We start from the raw sequence: 23,057 nt of genomic DNA on the forward strand, positions 1-23,057 counted from the left end.
AGAGACCAGTATCTCTCATGAATACAGAGGCAAATGTTCCCAACAAAATATCAGCAAATCTAACAGTAATATGTAAAAACCGTAGAACCAAGTCGGGTTTAACCCAGGAATGCAAGGCAGGTTCAATGTTCAAGATCAATCAAGCATGTTAAGTTTAAAAAAGAAAAACCACATGATAATAGCTGAGAACAACAAAAGCATTTGCCAAAATTCAGCATGTTTTCAGGACAGAAATTCTCAACAAACTAGAAATAGATGGGAAGGACAACTTCTTAACTTGAATAGTAAGAAGAACTTACTTAACTTGATTTAAAAAAACTTAAAGATCAAAGACAAAGGTGAAACAAGAAAAAGATGTCCTTTCTCACCACTTCTATTAAACATCCTACAGTACTATAAGTCTCAGCCTGTGCAATAAGGGACAAAAAAGGCATATAGATTGAAAAAAAGAAATTAAATTCTCCCTACTTCTCAACATGATTGTTTGTTTAAAATATATTGGGAATCACTTTTTTTAAATAAAGGAAGCCCTGTTAACTGTTAGCTTAGTAAGGGAGGAGGCTATAAGGTCAATATAAAAACCAACCGTATTTCTATATGGTGGCAATGAACCATTGGAAACTGAATTTTTAAAAACAGTATCATTTACAATAGCTCAAAAAAAATGAAATATTTAGGTATAAATCTCACAAAACATATACAGCATCTATCTATATGCTAAAAACTACAGCCCTGGCTGGTGTGGCTCAGTGGACTGAGTGCCGGACTGTGAACCAAAAGGTCACCAGTTCCATTCCCAGTCAGGCTACATGCCTAGGTTGCAGGTCAGGTCCCCAGTTGGGGGTGTGTGAGAGGCAGCTGATTGATTGTTTCTCTCTCACATTGCTGTTCCTCTCCCTCTCTTCCTCCCTCCCTTCCCCTCTAAAAATAAAAAAATAAAATCTTTAAAACGTAAAAAACCCACAAAACACTGGAAGAAGTCAAAGAAAATCTAAATAAATGGAGAACTATACTACAATCATGTGGTACAAGATTCACCATATTACAGATGTCAATTATCCCTAAACTGAGCAAATTCATCATTACATTTAACCTAATTCCAATAAAAATCACAGCAGGTTTTATAAATATAGACAAGCTGATTCTAAAATTTATAAAGAACAGCAAAAGATCTAGGATAAAACAAACTTTAAAACGAAAAATAAAGTTAGAAAAATCACATTAATTTACTTTAAAGCTTACTATAAACCTACCGTAATCAAGACACTGGTATTGGTGAAGTGATGAAAACAGACCAATGGAACAAAAGAGAGTCCAGATATATTGGCCCACATAAACATAGGCAAACTGATTTTTGATAAGGGTGCAAAAGACAATGTAAAGGAGGAAAGACAGTCTTTTGGACAAATGGTGCTAGAACAATTAGACATTCATAAGCAAAAAAAAAAAAATCTCCAATGTAAATCTTATATCATATACAAAGATTAACTCAAAATGGATATAGACCTAAATGTAAAACTGTAACTACAAAACTTTCAGGAGAGAATCTTCATATCTAGGATTAATAAAAGACTTCTTAGAAATGAATCCTTTAAAACTACCAAATTTAAAAACGAGTAAAATACTTAAACAAATATTCCTCTCAACGCATCTGAGGCAAAATACTTTTAAGATTTTAATTTATTTTTAGAGAGGGGAAGGAAGGGAAGAAGAGAGGGAGAGAAACATCATTGTGTGGCTGCCTCCTGTGCGCCCCCAGCTGGAGACCCAGCCTGCAACCCAGGCATGTGCCCTGGGTGGAAATCAAACCAGGGACTCCTTGGTTCTCATGCTGGCACTCAATCCACTGAGCCACACCAGCCAGGGCAGAATACTTCTTTTTAATGGGTTCAATAAAAGTCATAAATGTGAAGTCAGTCAGCTTTTTTAAAATTGTAAAGGTGAGAACAATGTTCCTTCCAGCTCCCTACATCTCAAGGCAGAAGCTGGCCCAATTGATTATTTTTACAAAAACACTTTATAGTGAAATATTAAAGAATTTTGTTTTAATAATCACTAGGAAAAAAGTTGGTTGAAAAATTTCCCCCTACTCCTGTTCTATATCCTCAACCCACTCTACCCCCTCCTCCCTGGTGTTTTAGAAACTTTAGGTCAGACTTTCTCTGCAGAGGATTTCCTATGCTGCATGGGAAGTTGGTACTTTCTTCTTATATGATTGGGCATCATACCTGGATTATTTCTGAGTTTGAGTTTTACTGCAATATACTTGTCTTATGCTTCTTTCAATAAATTTGTCAAACTGATTCAGAATATTTATAAATACCAGTTGTTACTGAACTATGTTTTAACCTGCCCTTCCTGTTTCTCAGGATGTTTCAAATTTTTATGTATTTAATACTCAGTGGTCTTATAGATTACTAAGCTTTTTAAAAATTTTTTTTAAATTTATTTTTTCAAATACATTTGTCTCTGCCTACCCCCACCACTTTCCCTTGCCCCCTCCCTCCTCCCTCCCTCAGCTCTTCCTCTTTGGTTTTGTCCATGAGTCCTTGCTATGTTCCTTGACTTAATACCATATGATCTCACCTATAAGCGGAACCTAACCAACAATACAAAGATGCAAGGAAAATAAGACCAGCAACACTGAAAGGAAAAGAAACCAAGAGACAAGAGGGAAGGAGGGGGAAGTGGGGAAAAGGAAGGAACTAAGCTTTTATTAATGTAAAAAAGATCTGCTCTTTTCCTTGACTCCATTTTAAATCCTTTGGGTGCTGACAGAGCAGACTGGCCCTCCATTTGGGCTCTATTCTTCCTTTTCATTCTGGACAACTGCAAATTAAGGACTGAAGCTGAGTACTAGGGGAACCTGCTTGGGGCACTATGGGGTGAGGTGTTAGGGCAGAACGGTGCCTAGTACATAGAACACACTGCTCATTTGCTGAATTTGTTGTTTTGATTATGCTGCTTCTAATGTAAAAAGGAAAGTATTAAAATAAAACCTGTTAGGGAAAAGGAGACTGTATCACAATGAGCTGCCGTATATTTTGCCAAAGCTATTACATTTTTGAGGCAGTTGATAGTTTATCAATTTTTATTACTCTAATATAGTTATTTTATGGCCATTACTAGCAAAAGTAGATTACAGAAATAGTGTTTGACAGAAAAGAAGGGCCCAGTGTGAGTCTGTCTGCTCTTGGTCTCCTAAAACAAAGGTTCTTAATGTTATCCTTTAGAAAGAAAAGTAACATGATAGAAGGAACATCAGTTTCTCATTTTGTGAGAGCAGTTCTAGAAAGTCATTCTGCAGTGTTCTTGAGCACTCACCTACCCAGTTTTTTTCCTGTGAAGACCTCTTCAAGTACCAGTATGATCACAAACAGGTATTTCAAGGAGCTGATACAGCATTAAAACCAGGAATCAGTAGTGGATTTCAAGGACTTTGTGTAGGATGGGGCATGATCCACAGGCAATGTTGTAGGGTATTTGGGGTATGAAAATATAATTTTCAAAATTAAAAACATGACTCATAAATACAGAAAAGAACAAATGGCAAAGACCAATTTATCAGTGAGGGAAGCAGCAGGATATAAGGCTGCTTCAAAGAATATTTGAGAGATTCGATATGTATAGGAACTGAAAGTAAAAATGCTAGGATAGCTAAATTAGATGGAAAAGTGGTTAATATCCTACAGGACCATTAATCTAAGTCTTTGGAATTATCTCTTCTATCAAACAGAAATTTTTACAAGTTTACCAAAGACATGTAACTTAACACATCACTTTAAGAAGTCTGGACCCTACTCTGGGAATATATCCTAAGAATCTTGAAACACCAATGCAAAAGAATATATGTTCATAACAGTGTTATGTATAATAGCCAAGATCTGGAAATAGCCCATGTGCCCATCAGTAGATCGGTGGATAAAAAAAACTGCAGTACATACACAAAATGGAATATTTGTGTCTGTAGAAAAGAAGGAAACCTTACCTTTTACAACAGCATGGATGGACCTGGAGATTATTATGCTACATGAAATAAGCAGGCAGTGAAAGACAAGTATCATATGATCTCACATGTGGAATCTAATGAACAAAACAAACTAATGAAGAAAATAGAAACAGAGGCATAGATACCTGGAACAGAGAGCTGTCAGAGGGGAGGCAGCGGGTGAGGGGGGGACTGGATGAAGGAAGGTGAAGGGAGAAGCCAAAGAACATATATGCCTAACTCAGACACAGACGACAAAGTGAAGGCCAGAGGGTAGGGCAGGGCAGGGCAGGGAATGTGTGGAGTTGGGCAAAGGGGGAGAAAATGGGGACATCTGTAATAGTGTCAACAATAAAAATAAATAAATAAAAAAGTCCAGATCCTAATAATCAGTAAATTCTGAGCCAAGCAAAGATGCAATCCCATAGGGAACTAAATAATCCTTGGGTGGACCTCTCAGCCAATGACAATGAAAGGACATTTGATCATCCTTTTGTATTATTTTAAAGTTTTAAATTATTTCTATTATTTAAATTATTTCTATTATTAATGGTTTATTCATGCCTAAGTCTAAGTCTTTGGAAGTAAAAGGAAGGTTCTAGGGGGCCAGCCTTTAGAATAGCAGCGTAGCACTTATGTATTTTACTTTACACAAGCATTCCAAAATAGTCATTTATTTACCTTTCAGACCAATCAGAGTATCTTAGAAGTCATCTGAGATCCAGCCATCTCCTAGGGCATGAATGCTTTTTCTTCAGCAGCCCTGACAGCTAATTATAGAGGAAGGAAATTAACATTACTAAGTGCCAATTATATGCAAATTTGTTTTCAGAGGGTCAAATTTCTTTTCCCACAGTAACATGCTACCTATACATTTAGCCATGTTTATCAAATAAATGGATTTCTTCAGCAAAATTGCTCTGAATTATACCTTAATTAAAAAATTTATACACAGGACATTTACTTTTTTAATATATAATTCAAGTTCTGACAGATGTGTACGAAAATAATTACCACCACAAAGAAGATACAGGATAGTTCCAAGCATAATTGCTTTTAAAATGTCAATTAACCAATACATATTTATTTATAAATAACAATCATTTTATTTGCTCACAATTCTGTGGGTCAACAATTTGAGCTAGAATCAGCTCGGAAGTTCTGCTAATCTCTCCTGCAGTCTTTCATGTGGTTACGAAGTCATCTGGCAATGTGACTGTGGCTGAATATTTTAAGAGGGCCTCACTCACATGTCTGATGATTGGCTGTTGACTGGCTTCTCTCTCCACATTATCTTTCTTCCTCCGCCAGGCTACCTGGGGCTTCTTCCCATGGCTGCTTCAGAGCTCCCAGGGAGCAAGAGGAAAGCTACAAGACTTCTTGAGATCTAGGCTCAGAAGTCACCCAGAGTTACTCACGCTGCATTTTATTGGCCAGAGCAAGTTATAAAGCACAGCCCAAATTAAAGGAATAGAGAAAGAGACTCTACCTCTTGACAGGAAGAGCTGCAAAGTCACACTTTTAAAGGGATGTATTGTAAATACAGAGATGAAAGGACTTTGTGGATATTGAGCACTCTATCACACCATCCTATTTGGGAAAATGAGTGTTGAACACGTTTAGATCTGTGGGCCTTCAGAGATAGAATGAACCATTGAGGTAAAAAAAAAAAAAAAAGGAAGAAAAACAAACAAACAAAAAAAACCTTTCAGGAGTGAGTCCTGGCGAACGTGCAGGATGGAACAACCCCAGGGGAATGTGGAGAACTTCAGGCAGAGGAAGTACAGACAGAGTGGCAGGATGACTTATTACGTTTATATGCCAATGAATGCTTGGGTAGAGTGGACAGAAAAGAGGATTTGAAAAGTAAAAGGTAAGAATGGTGGGAAAGGTTATGATTGGGTATAGAGACATTAATTACTAGGCTCTCAGGAGTACAGATACCACCTACTATGCAGTGAGAACCAGGGGTCAGTAGTGGCCTAGTGGCAGAAGTGGAGGTGGTGGTATAGAAAAGAGGCCTTTAAAGCCTGTGTCATTATGGACAGCAGTATGAAAGGAAGTTGAGCTGGAACCGGCTTGTAGTGGCACACAGATCATGGCAAGAAAGCAGCCTAGAGACAGCTTCCCTAAAGGCAGGTGAGTATATGAATTCTCCTAAAGGGCATAATTGGAGCTTTTACAGATAGGTTTATTTAGCAGTATAAAAAAATGTTTATTCTGGATTTAAATTGGTTATCCTATAGAGCTCAATTGAGGCTTGTCTCACTTTCTCTCACACCCTCTCTCCTGTATAAGATGGGAGTTTCATGAGATATGTAGGATACAACTGTTTATAGTCAAAGTTTGTCTGTATTTGAAAAGAAAAAATTCCTAGTGCTGCTTAACATTTAAGTGAACAAGGAATCATGAGGAAGGCTAGAAACCATGATGGAGCCAGGGAAAAGCTCCCTGCAGCTTTGACTGTAATCTACACTGTGATGCCATGCTCTGCCCAGGTAGGCTATATAGCCACACTTCACAGTAGCAGCATGGCAAAATACCAGTTTTCTTTTGACAGTCTGAAAAATGTGCATTTCCCCCTCAAACTATGGCTTTCCATAGGACTTATGTGGCCATTAGAACATGTCATGACATTTTTAAACATAAAATTAAAATTGGCGTTTAGTTTGTTAATTAAATATGAGGCAGCAATTCTTTCAGGTATTTGTGGGAGGTAGGATGTACGGAATTTGAGAGCTCCCTATAATCAGGGAGTGGCAGTCTAGTTGTAAACCTTCAGGCCATGCACATACAAAATAGGTCAGAGTGAGGAAGTATGACATTAGGTGCCAAAGTTGACTGGAAAAGACAGGACTTAATGAGGGCATATGGAGTAGGGGATGGCAACCCAATGAGTGGGGTTTGGGAGGAGAAGAGTCTCTTACTGAGCTACGATTTGTAAGGATTTGCAAGAATTGATTCAGGCAGGATTAGCAGGGCAAAAGAAGGAAGAATGTTCCAATTGTGAGGAAAGGCTCCAGGTAAACCTGAGTGTTGGAATGTTGCTGGTACTTGGGGAGATGAGGCAGTAAGGAAACAGTTCAGAGATGACATCCCAGATTGTGTGCTCATAACTTTTTGTTCCACTCAGTTTTCCTTGGAATCCCAGGTGAAGAAATGTCCTCAGTTGATTGATTGCGTCATGTGAAAACATTTACAAAACAACTGAACTAACAGACATTTAGGTTCCTCTTTCCACATGCTGTTTCATCCACTGTCTAGTAAGTGAATAGGTAGCCCTTTGTGCATACCTCATAGGATAAGGAGGCATTCTCCAAGGGAAAACACATCCCTTGATACTTGCAGACCATACTATACAGCAGTTATGCAAGCAAGGGACCTCCACTGCATTTTCTAATGACAGTACTCTAGGGAGAGATTTGAGTGGGCATGCTGAACTTTTGCAATTCTCTCCTCAATACTGGGGAAGGTTTCCAGTAAAAAGGTGTGTTTTAAGACATTGTAGGATCTGAGAAATCATAGATGGTTCACATTGTGGGAGCTCCAAAACATCATACCTCATCAAGTGTCCTCAGCAGTCAGCTTTTAAAAAGTATAAAAATAACATTTAGTGATATCCAAATTACTTACTTTGGGGTAAGGTACTCAGGCTTACACACTTGAGGAGCTTGGTATAGAGCAAGCACTCAATAAGTATTAGTAGATTCTGAGCTACTTTTTGCAGTTTCTTTGTGAAAGATAGCAATATACTAACTTTTGGTGAGCATGATTCTTTAACACTGGGAGGGCAAGTAAAACCATCAAAATTGGAAATCTGGTCCAACTTTTAGATGTTATATAGGACTCCCATACATCTACATCCCTAAACTTTTTCACCTGAGGATAGCTTCTGAAATTTCCCCCATGGACAGCATGCTTTGAAGGCTTGCCTACCAAACACACCACATTATGGATTACCTAATTTTTCCATTTTAATTAATCAAAGACAAATGTTTCTGACAAGAAAAGCGTTCTGTTGAACATGAGATAATAATAATATATTTGGTATGCTAGATATTGCCCAGCATTTCATCCTTAATATATCATTAATTTGACACAACAATCCCAGTGGTTAGTATTATTAACTTCATTCTACAAATGAGGAAACTGGGGCCAAAGAGGTTAAACTCACTCAGGCTTGCATGGCTAGTAAGAAGCAAAAGCAGGATGCAAACAACTTGGGTCTCTGCTACTATATCCATTCTAGCATTCAAACTCTAGCTAACTAGTTTTTATCATAAATGGTAATATATACGTCTACTAATCTCACTCGCAGGTTTTTACCCTAGAGATGCAAATTTATGTATATTTGCACATGAATTTTTATAGCAGGTCTATTTATAATTAATAAAAACTGGTAACAACCTAAATGTGGTATGTTTATACAATGGAATACAACTCAACAATAAAAAGGGAACAAATTATTGATATATGCAACTTGGATGATTCTCAATACCATTATGCTGAGTGGAAAAAAACCCAAGACTCAAAAGATTACACACAGTCTGACTACATTTATGTAACATTCTCAAAGTGACAAAACTATATGGAGCACTGATTAGTGACTGCCAAGGTTTGGGGTGGGAAAAGAGTGTGACTAGAGGTACAGCACAAAGGAGTTTTATTAGGGTGATGGAACTGTTTTGTACTGTAACTGTGGTGGTGGTTACACTGTCCTATAAATGTGTCAAAATTTACAAAACTATAAACACCCCCCAAAAGCCAATTTTACTGTATAACTTTTAAAAGAGGCAATATTTCACCTTCTTTTCAGTATTAAGTTCTGTATTTTCCATTTACTCAGAGTAGACTTTTATAGTTCTACTTACTACTAACAGCAGTTTTCAAATTTAAAAATTACACTGTAATTTTTCACTATAACGAGAACCTAAAAGCCACTATCCGGCTATATCTCCAAATTCAATGATGACAGTTTTCTTAATCCTCACTCGAGGACATTTTTTTTCACTGCTTTTACAAAGAGAGGAAGGGAGAGAAAGAAACATCAAGGGGAGAGAGAGAACCTTTTGGCTACAGGACAATGCTCCAATTGAGCTACACCGGCCAGGGTGGCAGTTATCTCTTTAAATAACACTCCTTAACTTTTTCAAAATGAGTTTGCTGCCAGAACACAGGTGTTGAGAACCTAAGCCAAAATGAGAAAGGAAAAAGACTCATATCAATATCATCATCATTGGACGTGTAGCTTCAGCCAAGTCCACCACTACTGGTGAGATTGACAAAAGAACCACCAAAAAATTGAGAAGGAGGTTCTTGAGATGGGAAAGGGCTCCTTCAAATATGCCTGGGTCTTCAATAGGCTAAAATGTGAATGTGAGAGTGGTATCAACACTGATATCTTCCTGTGGAAATTCGAGACCAGCAAATATTATGTGACCATCATTGGTGCCCCAGGACACACAGACTTTATAAAAAGACTTTATAAAAAAACATGATTATAGGCACATCTCAGGCTGACTGTACTGTCTTGATTGTTGCTGTTGGTGTTGCTGAATTTGAAGCAGGTATCTTGAAGAATGAGCAGACCTGTGAGCATGTCCTTCTAGCTTATACACCACTGAACCACCCTAGAGTCACAAGAGAGATGAGGAAATCATTAAGTCAGCACCTACAGTAAGAAAATTGGCTACAACCCTGACACAGTAGCACTTGTGCCAATTTCTGGTTGGAATGTTGACAACATGCTGGAGCCATGTGCTAACATGTTTTTGGTTCAAGGGATGAACAGTCACACATAAGGATGGCAATGCCATTGGGACCACACTGCTTGAAGCTCTGGATTGCATCCTACCACCAACTCATCTGACTGACAAGCCCTGCAACTGCCCCTCCAGGACTTCTATTAAATTGGTGTTATTGATACTTTCTTCCTGGGTTAAGTGGGGACTGGTGTTCTCAAACCCTGCATGGTGGTCATCTTTGCTCCAGTCACTGTTACAACTGAAGTAAAGTGTGTTAAGGTGTACCATGAAGTTTTGAGTGAAGCTCTTCCTGGGGACAATGCAAGGCTTCAATGTCAAGAATGTGTGTATCAAAAGATGGTTGTCATGGCAATGTGGCTGGTGACAGCAATAATGATCCACCAATGGAAGCAGGTGGCTTCACGGCTCAGGTGATTATCCTGAACAATGCAGGCCAAATCAGTGCCTGATATGCACCTGTGCTGGACTGTCATCCAGCTCACACTGCTTGCAAGTTTTCTGAGATAAAGGAAAAGACTGATTGTTCTGGGAAAAAGTTGGAAGATGGCCTGAAGTTTCTGAAAGCTAATGATGCTGCCATCATTGATATGGTTCCTGGCAAGCCCATGCATGTTGAGAATTTCTGACTTATCCTCCTCTGGGCTGTTTTGCTGTTTGTGATATGATATAGACACTTGCTATAGTTGTCATCAAAGCAGTGGACAAGAAGGCAGCTGGAGCTGGCAAAGTCACCAATCCTGCCCAGAAAGCTCAGAAGGCTAAATGAACATTACCCCCAATATCACCACCCCAGCCTTAATCAGTGGTGGAAGAACTGTCTCAGAAATGTTTGTCTCAATTGGCCATTTAAGTTTAACAGTAAAAGACAGGTTAATGATTATGATGCAGTATAAAACCTTCAGAAGGAAAAGAGGTGTTTGTGGGCCATTTAGCGGGGTGGTATACGTGTGTGTCTGTCAGTTTTTAAGTTACTAGATTTTAAAACCAGTACTTTTTAAAAATAAGTTTTTTAAGAGAGAGGGGAAGGGAAGGATAAAGGGGGAAAGAAACATCGATGTGAGAGGGAAGCATCGATCGATTGCCTCTCAGATGCACCCTAACAGGGGTGGGGAGGGGGGAATGGGACCAAGCCCATAACCTAGGCATGTGCCTCGAATTGAACTGGTGACCTTTTGCTTTACAGGACAATGCCCAACAAACTGAGCCACACTGGTCAGGGAATAAAACCAGTACTTTTTAATAGAAACAACTTGATCAAAAACCTATTACAGAATTTTGAGACCCATTAAAACAAAGTTTAATGAGAAAATACACAAATAAATAATCCTTAAAAGTTAAATGAATTTGGGTGCTTATCCTCTGAAAAATAAAAGTATTTCGGCAAACTATTAGATAGGATGATATCTGATATAGCAATTTGCATAGTAAACCAAAAATAAGTAATCAGAATTAATCCTGGGATGACGAATGTGATGGAATGAGGATTTCATAAGAATAACATGGACAACCATGGCCCTTTTTACAATTTTCCAATTTTTACTAAAACGTATTCATGTATGTCCAGTATAATAAAAAATGTAATTTAAAAAATCTGTCTAGGTGATATGAACATATTTCCCAAGTTGCAATATCCTTCCATCCACAGGACCTCCATTGCCTTTGGGAATACCTTGTTTACTCCATTACCAGGCCAGGCTTGTATTCTATTCAATACCTAGTGCCTCACACATAGTACAGTGGGCACTCAACAAATATTTGCTAAACTGAATTGCATCTGGAAATGTGAGGAATAAAAATGATAAATGTGTGGCCACTAACAAAACCTATGATCTAGAAAGACTAAATCATACTCTAATTTTGAATGAGGCAAATTATTACTGAATGCTAACAATGTGCTCAATAATTACAAAGGCATACACAGAATTTTGGAAGAGAACAAGGCAAACATAACATACTACCAGTGGTGTAGAAGATTTTAAAGCCTAAAAATAGGCAGGACCCAAACCAGAATCGATTATCCCTGGCTCCCTAGCCATAAAACCATAATATTCGAAGAGGTGAGAAAAAGGAAAATAAGGGGAAAAACCAACCTGCACTGAGTTTTATGAGCCCTGCACTGTATTAGACATTTATGTAGATTAGAACTTATGTTAGGACTCAGGTTTCAGCTCTGATATGTGAAGCACTGGGAAGCCATCATTCCCACCCTTTCAAGAAAAATGCTAGAAAAATTCTTCGACCTATCAGAGAACTAAGGTAACAGGGCAAGCTACCATCTCCATATCTGAAGAGCCAGGTGCCTGCACACATGATCTGAGCATATAAACTGGTGGGAAGATTAAACTAGAAATTCTGATAAATTACTGAAAGCGAAAGTATAGGATATCATGAGAGTACAAAGCTCCTGGGCTTCACATGGGTGGGGGGAGGTATTTTTCATCTTCTCACAAATTTCTCCTACAGGAACCCCACTAGGTTCTTACAGGGAGGATGGGAAAAATCCGAAAGAAAGCTTTTCACCATTATTCTGGCTGGCTGAGAAAAACAGCACCGATTGTGAAATCCACCCAGACCCCTTTCGTTTATCTCCAGTACAGAACAAAAGGCTTAATCTGAAGGGAGAAGGGCTTAAAACCCATGTCTTGAGGACACTGGTGTCCTCACTGCAGCAGGGGAAAAGGAACAGAGGAAAATGGAAAATAAGCTTACTCCCGGAAGAGGGGAGGAGATCTTTTAAAGGACACACTCAAGATCTGGGTTCCAGTGCCTGCCTAAATCTCAGGCTTAATCAAATCATTAGAGAACTCGCTCCCCCACCAACCACCACCTGGCATATCAACCACATGGTTAGTAACAGTGGAATACAACTGGGAGGGCTGTAAGAGACAACTCTTGGGAAACAGCACAAAGGAAAAACCCAAAGCCAAGCAGGAGGCATAAAGAAGGTATCACTAGAGGAATCAGAAATCTCTGGTGCCCATAGCAAAAACAAACATCAAATACAAGCCAACTCCTCCTGCCTAGTTCAACTCAAGTACCCACCCTAAAGGCCTAAGAGTAAGAAAACCTGTGTTCGTCTCCAAAAATATCAATTATTTACCTCAGTATTTCCTGCCCACGTTCAGCTTTCAATGTTTATGAGGCACAATGAAAGGCAAGATAATATTCCGAGTGACAAAGCAATCATCAGATCCAGCCTCAGTATGACACAGATGTTGGGGCTATCAGAAATGAAAATTAAAATTATGAATAACGTTAAAGACTCTAATGGAAAAAGTAGATAAATGCAAAACAGATGGACAATTTCAGAGATAGAAACTATACGAAGGAATCAAATGGAAATGCTAGAAATAAAAAGTACAGGAAAAAAACATGCCTAACAGCAGATTTGACACAGCCAAGGAAGGAATCAGTGAGAATGAAGATCAAGTTTATTAATCAGGTCAATAAAATTAAAACAAAAAGAGACAAAAGAGTGAAAAAAATAGAACATAGCATACAAAAACTGTAGGACAATATCAAACAGCACACCATACCTATCATTGGAATCCAGAAGGAAAAGTGGGGAAAACGGGGCACAAGAATTATTTGAAGAAATAATGGCTGAGTACTTCTTCAAAATTAGTGACAGACAACAAACCACAGACACAAGAAGCTCAGAGAACACCAAACAGGGTAAACTGAAAAAAATAAAAAATAAAAAAGCCACACCTAGGCAAAGAGACACTTTGAGGACAGCCAGAAGAAAAGCAGACATGTTAACTACAGAGGAACATGGCTAAGAATTACAGCAGACTTAATCAGAAACCACATAAACAAAGCAACAGTGGAGTCACATGTTGAAGGAGGGAAAGTAATTGTCAACTCAGAATTCCATATCCCAAGAAAATGTCCTTCAAAAGTGAAGGAAAAAAAAAAGACTTTTTCAGACAAACAAAAAAAATTACTGCCAGCAGAGCTGGTAATAAAAAAAAAAAGTTAAAGGAAAATTTTTTAGGCAGAAACATTATGATTAAGGTGAGAACTTGGATTAGCATAAAGAAATGAAGAACATTAGAAAAAGAGTAAATGAAGGCAGAATATTTTAGTTTCAAAATGTTTGAAAAGCCAATTTCCCAGACATTAACCAAGGGCCAATCTTGCAAGCAGGCCTCCTAAGGAGCCTCCTAAAGATAGCAAACAGCCTCAGGCCTGCTATGTTTACTCTTTTCAGCACAAAAGAGTGCATGTTTTTAAAAACCTACTGCTAACATCATACTTAATGATGAGAGATGGAATGCTTTCCAAGACTGGAACAAGTTAAGCATGTTTTCCCTCACCACAACAATTCTGCTAAGGAAGAAAAAAGTAAAAGTATTCACATTACCTGATTTCAAGACTTACTATAAAGGTATAGTAACCAAGACTTCGTGATAATGGCAAAATACAGACACACAGGTCAATCAATGCAACATACCAGAGAGCCTAGGAATAGACCCACACAAGCACAGTCACATTTTTGACACAGGTGCAAAAACAATTCAATGGAGACAGTCTTTTCAACAAATGATTCTGGAACTACTGGACTAGAATATGCAGGAAAATGAACCTTGACACACAGCTCACATCCATGACTGGTGGGAGTGCAAAATCGTAGAGCTGCATTTGGAAGACAGTTTGGCTATTTCTTATAAAAACTCAGCAATCCCATTCCTAGGTACTTATTGAAATGAAATGAAAACTTACGTTCACACAAAAACTTGTATGCTAATGTTTACTGCAGATTTATTCATAATTGCCAAGAACTGGAAACAGCCAATTTGTCCTTCAACCAGCAAACTGAACAAATGGTGGTACATCCATACAATGGAATGTTATTTAGTGGCAAAAGGAACAGGCTATTAATTCACATAATATGAATTCATCAAGTAAAACAGAGGTCCCCAACCCCCTCCTCCCCCATCCATGGACACCACTGGCATTATGTCTGAGCTCTGCCTCTTGTCTCCCTACCCTGCCACCCACCCCTGTCTGTGGAAAAATTGTCTTTCACGAAACTGGTTCCTGGTGCCAAAAAAGCTGGGGACCGCTGAAGAAAAAGAAGCCAGGCCAAAAAAACTACATATTGTATGAGTCCTCTTCCATGACATTTTGGAAAAGACAGGACTATAGTTAAAAATTCAGTATTCTGAGTCATTTCTAGGAAACAAAACCGACAGTGAGCGAGTGAGTGTGTGTTTTTACAGGGATAGCTCTGACAAGGTTGACTTGGGTGGGAGCCCATGGAAGTTCACGTCACCATGACCATCACCATATACCATCTCTCTTTAAATCAATGTATTTAATTTTTTAAATAGGCTAATATATTCACATGGCTTAAAATTCAAAAAGTATACATAAAATTATATGCAGTGAAACGTCCCCCTCCATCCCTGGTTATGTTATGATCCCAAATTATCAGTGTCTTGAATATCCTTCCAGAAATATTTTATGACAATGTAAGCAAAAGTATGCTTGCATGTATTCTTGCCCCCACTATCTATTTATACAAATGGTAGCATATACTACACACTTGCTTTTTTTCATTTTGTAATTCTTGGAGATCATACAGTATCAGTGTAATATTCTAGTGTACAATAAGCCTTGACTGATACTTAGGCTATTACTAATCTTTTGCTATTACAAGCAATACTCCAAGTAATATGCAAATATCTGTTGAATAAATTCCTGGAAGTATTTGCTGGGTCAAATGATATGTGCATTTATAATTTTGATTTTATTTTGATATATTTCCAAGTCACTGACTTTTAAAATTTCAGGGATTTTTCATTTTTAACTTTTATCCTAGGTGAAAAGAAGGGAAGCTGAGATTCTATCACCAGGCAGTTTTCTGGAGGAATGTATACTCTAACATGTACAACGTGAGCCTTCTACTCAGTTTCCCACACATGCTTCCTAGGATTCAGTTGCATTTTCATGTAATACATTTCAGGCCACAAGCTGGTTATAAAGCCTGTTTCAGTTATGTGAAAGGTGTTACTTCTGAATCTTCACAATCAAGGCCAAAGGCCTTGATGCTCCAAATTGCTGGCTGCTGGCCACGCACTTCACAGCACAATATTGGATACTTCCCTGCAACCACAGGGAGATTTTTAAATCTCAATCAAATAAAACATCTGTAGAGAATCCTCTTGTCCTTGTTACAATGCCCAAATAAGGATTTCTTCTCGTAGGTAAAAACTATAAATCACAATAAAGGTTATTAGGAAAGGCTGCAAATGTTTCATTTTTTCAGGTAGTGATGAATTCCCAATTAACTATCTTTTTCTTGACTACAAAATCTAGTATAGCCTAGTACACTACAGTTGTTGTGATAACGCTTCAACAATCAGAGAAAGACAAATACTACATGACTTAACTTACATGTGGAATCTAAAGAACAAAATAAATGAACAAACAAAATTGAAACAAACTCACAGACACAGAGAGTGAACTGGTGGTTGCCAGAGTGGAGGGATGTTGGAGGACTGGGTGAAAAAACATGAAGGGATTAAGAAGCACAAATTGGTAGTTACAAAATAGTCACAGAGATATAAGAAAAGCATAGATAATATAGCCAATAATGTTGCAATAACTATGTATGGTGCCATATGGGGTACTGTGAATATTGAGGGGAACACTATATGAAGTATATGATTGTCTAGCCACTAAACTGTACACCTGAAACCAATACTAAATAAATTGAAAGGAAAAAAAAAGCTTGAACAGGAGGCTAAGGAAACCGGGGGGCGGGGGGGGAAGAGTCCCTCCTTTTGTTAACAGCCATACAAGATCAGTGAGCAATCAAGCCACTTAAGAGAATATCTGTGTCCAGAGCCACACTGTCTCCCTTTGGTTTCCTCATAGAAAAATCATCGCTCAGCTCCACACTCAGTAAAAGAGAAGGTAGAAGGTAGGTGTCAGAATCATATTATTTAGTCTCAAGAACATACTACATTTAGAAATGAGTGAACAAGATTTATAAAAGGAAAAGAGATTACATTCATTAATAATTATGCATTACTACAGTAATGGCCCCCGAATTTTTACATCTCCTTGTATCCATATCTTTGGATGGTCCCCTCCCACAATGACCCTGGGCTTGACCATGGAGGCACACCTGTGTTTTGGCTTATGGGACAATATCAAATGTGATAGATATAAGAAGACACTTGAGAAGTGCTTTGACACTGATGCTTGCTCTCAATTGTTACTGCTTTTATCTTTGAGACCACCATGTTAACAAGTCCAGACTAGCCAGCTGGAGGAGAGATCATTTGGAGTGGAGATGAGCCATCTAGCTTACGGCCTCCTAGACCAACCAGCCTGCCAACCACCAGATCACCCGTGCCCAAATCTAACTGACATAAGCTATTCCAAAGTAAATATGTTTGTGATCTGATACACAAGGAAAGGGGAAAAGCACAATGGTTTCCCCCATGAAGTTTAGTTTGCACTTAAGAAATAATTTCAAACAGAAAAACCTACAGTACCTGGATTAGAATAAATAAATATGTAAGTATTGAAAAATGCCTAAGTCTTCGTAGACTCTTACAAATGTGCTGTCTGCCATCACAGATGGCACATACCAAAAAAAAAAAAATTAAAATATTCCATTTAGTCACTGAAGCATCTTTATCATGATATATTTAAATCAAAGTCTTATACTCAACAGTTCCATTTGTAACACTGAACAACAACTTGGGCTTCCAGGAATTTTTCTCCCAATTCTACACGCACCCCCCGAGGCTTGGTGAAATCTGAAAAAGCTCCCTAAATGCAGCCTAAAAAGTATCAGATATTTGAGACTAGTCAAATCTCCTTCTAGAAGCAGCCTGCAGGACAAGCTTCTAGCATTGCAGCAACCCTTTTTAGCTATGTTAATGATGGGAAGTAAAACTGTTTAAGATCTATATAGCTGAGTTAGAAACATTGCCTCTACTAGATGACAAAATGGGACACTGAAGGGGAAATGACTTTATTAAACCACTATTGTTTAGGTCTCACTAGATGCTTTTCTGGATTAAACACACACTCTTTAAGAAAAAGTGAAAAACACCTTCCAGCAGTTTCCCTTTGCCATTGGAATAAAATACAAGCTTCTTAATCAGGTCCCATAAGGCCCTGTAAATCTTCCCTGGCCTACCTCATCTCTTTTTCCCCAGGTCCTAGCCAAACCTCTGAGGATCCGTTCCACATCTCTCTCCCACCTCAGTGCCCTCACAACACCTGCTGTTCCTTATTATTGGCAATCCATTCCTCTAGCTTGTACCTTGCTTATTCCTGCTCATCCTTCAGGGTCCAGGGCACCTTGCTGGTCTCCTTTACAGAAGGACTCTTACTCTTACTTGCTTTGTGACCTGGGCTAGTTACCTTTGCTTCTCCTCTTTGAGCCTTACACCTCAGAGAGATGTCCTAAGTTAAGCATTTAGCACAGTGCTCAGCACACAGGAAATGGTCAACAAGTCATTGCAGCTGTTATCGTTATCCCATATAGAGTAATCTCCATCATAGCACTTAGTACAACTAGTAATTATTTATTTGTAGAAAAAACAGAAACATCTCCCCCCAATGGATAGCACCTCACTACCTAGTACCTTTCATGCTATTTCCCCATATGCTGCATTTTTGGAGGGGAAGATGAAATGAATGTTTACAGAGCAATTGTTACCTCAATTAATTATTACCTCGGAGATGTGGTTCGGCAGATGCAGAAACTGAGGCCAAGATCAAGTAGTAGATTAGAATGCAAACTGGCCTCACTCCATAGCCGTGCTGCGTGCACTGACACCAAAGGCTTCCCTAACTCATGAACCTTGTCAACTAAGAGCAGCAAATCTCAGAAAAGACAGATCTTCACATTCACTTACATCCCAAACAACTCCCAGGTATTCACTCTTCAGATCCTTAACCAGCCTGGAGTTCCAATCACCTCCTGTGAACTCCTTCACCAGAACACTCTTTCCCTGACTGTGATGGTAGTTTTCCTTATTTCCTTTCTACTGGATATTGAGCTCTTAAGGAGATGAATATCTTTCATCTCTTATGCCCACATCAAATGGGAGGCATGCAATACATGTTTACTGACTGAATTATTGAAAATGTTGGAGAATACATATGGCTGCAAAGTTGGGGGGTAGAGTGTATTTTCATAACAATATTAAAGTTTGGCATAGTTAGGACATGACTGAAAACAAAAAGGAGTTTATCTAAACCACTTTACAACTGACAGTAATTTCTATATCCAGCACCAGAGATTCCATGTGATTTACAAATGTGTGTTTTATGGCTGTCCGTAGGCTTTACTCCATCTCTGGGTCCCTACATCACCACCAATGTTCTGCTGTACCCCATGGCTGCAAGTGAGCCACCCTTCATGACAGGATTCCCTTGACAAGTACCAGTCTCTGAATGGTTACTCTTGAACTGTTCATAAAAAGAAACAGAAAGAGCAAATGATAAAGCAAATAGGAAGAAACTGTTAATAATTGGCGGCGTTGGGTAAAGGGAATAGTACAAAGGAGTTCTTTGTACTATTCTTGCAACTTTTGTAATTATAATCACAAAAATAAGAAGTTTTTAAAATTAAAAAATTTTCCCAGGAGATTCCAACACACAAGGTCTAGTGTACTGGCCATGCTGGTACCACATTCTCTTGCCAACTATTCCCAAAAAACACACTCCAGGCTTGGGTTTCCTTGCCTAGTAGCTAATATCAAGGGACAAGGAGCTCCTTGGGTAGCAGGGCTCAGCCATGGCTTCTGGATTGTGACAAGAGATTAAATTATTTACTGCTTGAAGCATATTAATAAATGCTTTGGTACCTCCTACTGATCAAAGCTCCAGCACTATTTCCCCACACTAGGCCCCCTACTTTCTTCAGTTGGCTGCCCTCTGAGTTCTTGCTTTCCTTTTCCCAAACTTAGCTGTGGGGTCAAGCAAATTCTCTCCAGGACCCCTTTCTTCCCCCTAAGAGAAGCACTGAGACAGTCCTGATGCTAAGAGCTTTGCTGCTATTGTCTATGGAGAAACCTATGGGGAAGAGGCAAAAATAACCATGGAGGAGTCACAAACAATTCAGAAAACAGAAAACTCAAGGGAGTAGTTATTTGGTCTGTAATGACCACTTACTAGCACACTTTTATTTATTCATTACTTCTACCCATTCATCCTAGACCCTACCTACCCCACAAACCAAAATGCTTCAGCTTTCCCAGGCACTGTGACTGAACAACAGGTAGAAACTTGTAAACCACTCAAGTGTCCCCATATTAGCCATTTCAGGAGTGTGCCAGATGGGTATCACCCAACACCCACCCCTCACCTAAAAAAAGAGGTAAGTAAAGGTCATGTAAACCAGCATATGATCTCTACCTTCCTCAGCTCCTGTTTCGTGTAAGCTTCACAGGAGGTAGGTGCATTATGTCCTATAATGTTCAACCTCTGTCCCTGATCAAGGCTTATAAGAACCCTCTGTAATGCCATGTCTTCACAAACATCCAATGCCTCCTGTCTTCCCAGGTTCCCCCTCAGATATTTGCCTAGTTCCAGCCAGACGTCGAAGTAGTAGGAAAAAGAAGGCTTTGTGTAGCTTAGGGGATAAATGGGTTCTTATGGCTGTTGGAACACAAGGCAGGGAAAAGACAAGCATTATCAAAGAAAAGGATTATATCCAACCTACAAGCCTTCAACATCCTTTATTCTTTTGTTAACATATGTATTTTGACTCTGAGAGCCCTGTACCATCACCTGCCCTGTTCCTGAGAACCTCCTCTACAGGCCATGTGGTGGGTCACAGGTACCCCTAAGCTGCTTCCAAGTCACTCCTGGCTCCCAGTTGATCACAAATACTTCAGGAAGGAGTGGGAGGCCCTTCTCCACTTTCCCTTACCTGTGACCAAGATTCACAGGCTCCTACAGTTGAGAAGGACAAGGCGTAGCAATATGGCTCAGAAAACAGGTAGACAGAAAGTGTGGGTTCTAGAACCAGACCTGCAATTGTCTGGATAAAGAACTGTTGTTTCCAGGCAACAATATTGGGTTAAGGCCTCTTTTCTAACATACAAAAGTGAAGAGAAGAGCATACTTAAAGAAAAGATGGTAATGATGGTAGCTCACACTGACTAGGAAGCACTTCCCTAAGATCTCATGTAATTCCTTCACCCCTTGAAAAGAGATATCACCCTTTTACAGTTCAAGTATTTAAGCTCAGAGCTCACTTTAAATGAAAAAAAAAATGTTATGAAGGTAGAATACTCCTAGGATAAACTAAAAAGAATAAAACATTTACTTCCACTTATCTGGAGAGTAATTATATGATGCACTAAAAGTATGAGAACTACACTATTCAAAGGGTACAGAGGCCGAGATCCACATTCCCATTATTTACAGATGTTATGAAATTATTAAATAAAAATACAGTGCTTTGTTGAGGCCAACTCCTTTCTCACACACATCCCTCTCCCCCAGGCTAACAAAAAGTGGCTGCAGGGAAGGTATTTAAGATAACTACTCTGGAAAAGTGCGTTCTGGGTTGCTTAAAGTAAGCCAAGATGTTGTGCAACCAGTCTTTACTTAAATTATTTCATAGTTTTGAGAGAAGCAGACAGTTATCTTTATCAGGTTGAATACAGAGAATGAGATCGTTTTTCCCTCCAGGCCACTGGAATCACCATCAACACGGTTCTGATTTCTTGTACAATCAGATGGCGGAAGGGAGTGGGGCGGGTGGGGGGGCGTCAGGATCTCCTTCTCAGCTTCACAGTTAAACGGAACTCACATCCCCCCCCCAAAAAAATCTCGTATATATCTGAGGCCATGGATTTCCTTGCAATTCAGAAGTCAGAGAAGTAGCCAAACAAGTTTCTTGCCAAATGCCTAGAAGCCACATATGTCCCAGGGCTACAGAATGATACCAACTTCTAAACATGCCTTCACATACCACCATTATGGTCACTCACTTGAGATCCCGCCCCCCTTCCCTCCTCCCAAATAAGAAACGCAGGTTGCCTTCTGCAATTTAAACCCCGACTTCTTCGAAGCAGTAGTTCTGAAAAGCGAGAGAAAAAGACTAAAGGGGAGGCTATCTTTTTTTTTTTTTTTTTAATAGATTGCCCCACGACGGAGGGAATGAAGCCAACTCCATTGCTGGAGAAAAGTTAACTTTGCTGAGTCCAGCGGTGGGAAATTTTCCCCTGAAGACTCGCAAAGCCTTCCCGCTTTTCCCACCCTCGGACCGCTCGGCGCTCAGCGGCCGGCATCGCCCGAACAATAACGCGAGGGGGAGGGAAAGTTCGCCAGCCCGCAGAGCGCCCGAGCTCACCGGGGGCCTTGCTGCTCCCCCCATCTCCCGGCCCCCCTCTCCCGGCCCCCCTCTCCGGGCACTCTGTTCTTCCTGCTCCCCAACATCGAAATAGCCAGGGTGCGCCCTCGCTCCCCGGAGAATCTGGCTCCAGGCAGCCAGCAGAGCAGGTCCTCCCGCCGCGGGTTTGACCCCGTGAGCACCGAGATAAGGCAGAGGATAGGGAACGAGGGGGCGTCGGGAGGAGGTACCGGAGGGAACCGCCGCAACAGTTATGGCGCTCCACGCTTGCCCGACTGTGAGTGTAGCGCAGCTCGGGCGCCCGCCCCCGCCCCCCGCGCTGGCCACAGCCGACCACTTTACCTCGGCGAACACACGCCCTCGGCCCCCAGGCGCCGGAGGCGCCAGAAAAGCGGGAGCGACCCGGAGCTCCGCGAGGCTGGGCCGGGACGCTGCACCCCACACCGCCTGCTTCAGCTCCCCGAAGCCGCCCCTCCCGTGCCCACCCGGCGCGCCACCCCCCAGTCCGCTAGAGCCGCGTCCGGCCCCAGTGGCGCCTACCTTGGCGTGGCCAGTTGCGGCTCCCTCCCGGCTCCACGCTCAGGTCCGGCTGTGCCGGGCGAGTCTGGTAGGAGTGGCAACCGCCCCCAACTGCTCGCTTTCTTCTTTCCCCTCCCTCGCACCTGCCCCCTAATCTCCTCCCCTCCCCCGCCCCCCGCCCAGCCGCCCGATCCTCCGGGGCCGCCCCCTGCACCTCAGCTCCCGCCCTCGGCCCTCGCCGGCCGGGCCCGTCAGGCCTCAGCGCCGGGCAGGCGGTTGGGCGGCGGCAGCGCGGCGGCGGCTGAAGCAGCGCGGAGCACTATTGTATTCCTGACACAGTGCGCTCCCACGCTCCGCCTCTTCCCCTTCCTTCCTCCCTCTCCCGCACCCCCCACTCCCACCGCCGGCAGCGCTCGCCCTACCCGACTGGCTCCCCGCTGTCCGC

At 40.6% G+C, this 23,057-nt stretch overlaps 1 protein-coding gene and 1 pseudogene across 1 annotated transcript in view; one reads left to right on the top strand and one right to left on the bottom strand.

The window, feature by feature from the left end:
- The window catches only part of JADE3 (jade family PHD finger 3), a 151,450-nt gene extending 128,737 nt beyond the window's left edge, over positions 1-22,713 (bottom strand). Inside the window, exon 1 of the mRNA XM_054566506.1 lies at positions 22,634-22,713. The gene's annotated coding sequence lies outside the window, so the exon portion shown is untranslated. The remainder of the gene's footprint in view (positions 1-22,633) is intronic.
- On the top strand, positions 6,087-10,379 carry LOC129065039 (elongation factor 1-alpha 1-like; annotated as a pseudogene).
- Positions 22,714-23,057: the final 344 nt, after the last annotated feature.

Source organism: Pteronotus mesoamericanus, unplaced genomic scaffold, assembly GCF_021234165.1.
Source record: "Pteronotus mesoamericanus isolate MK-2021 breed Mesoamerican mustached bat unplaced genomic scaffold, CSHL_Meso_final contig_173, whole genome shotgun sequence".
Lineage (NCBI taxonomy): Eukaryota > Metazoa > Chordata > Mammalia > Chiroptera > Mormoopidae > Pteronotus > Pteronotus mesoamericanus.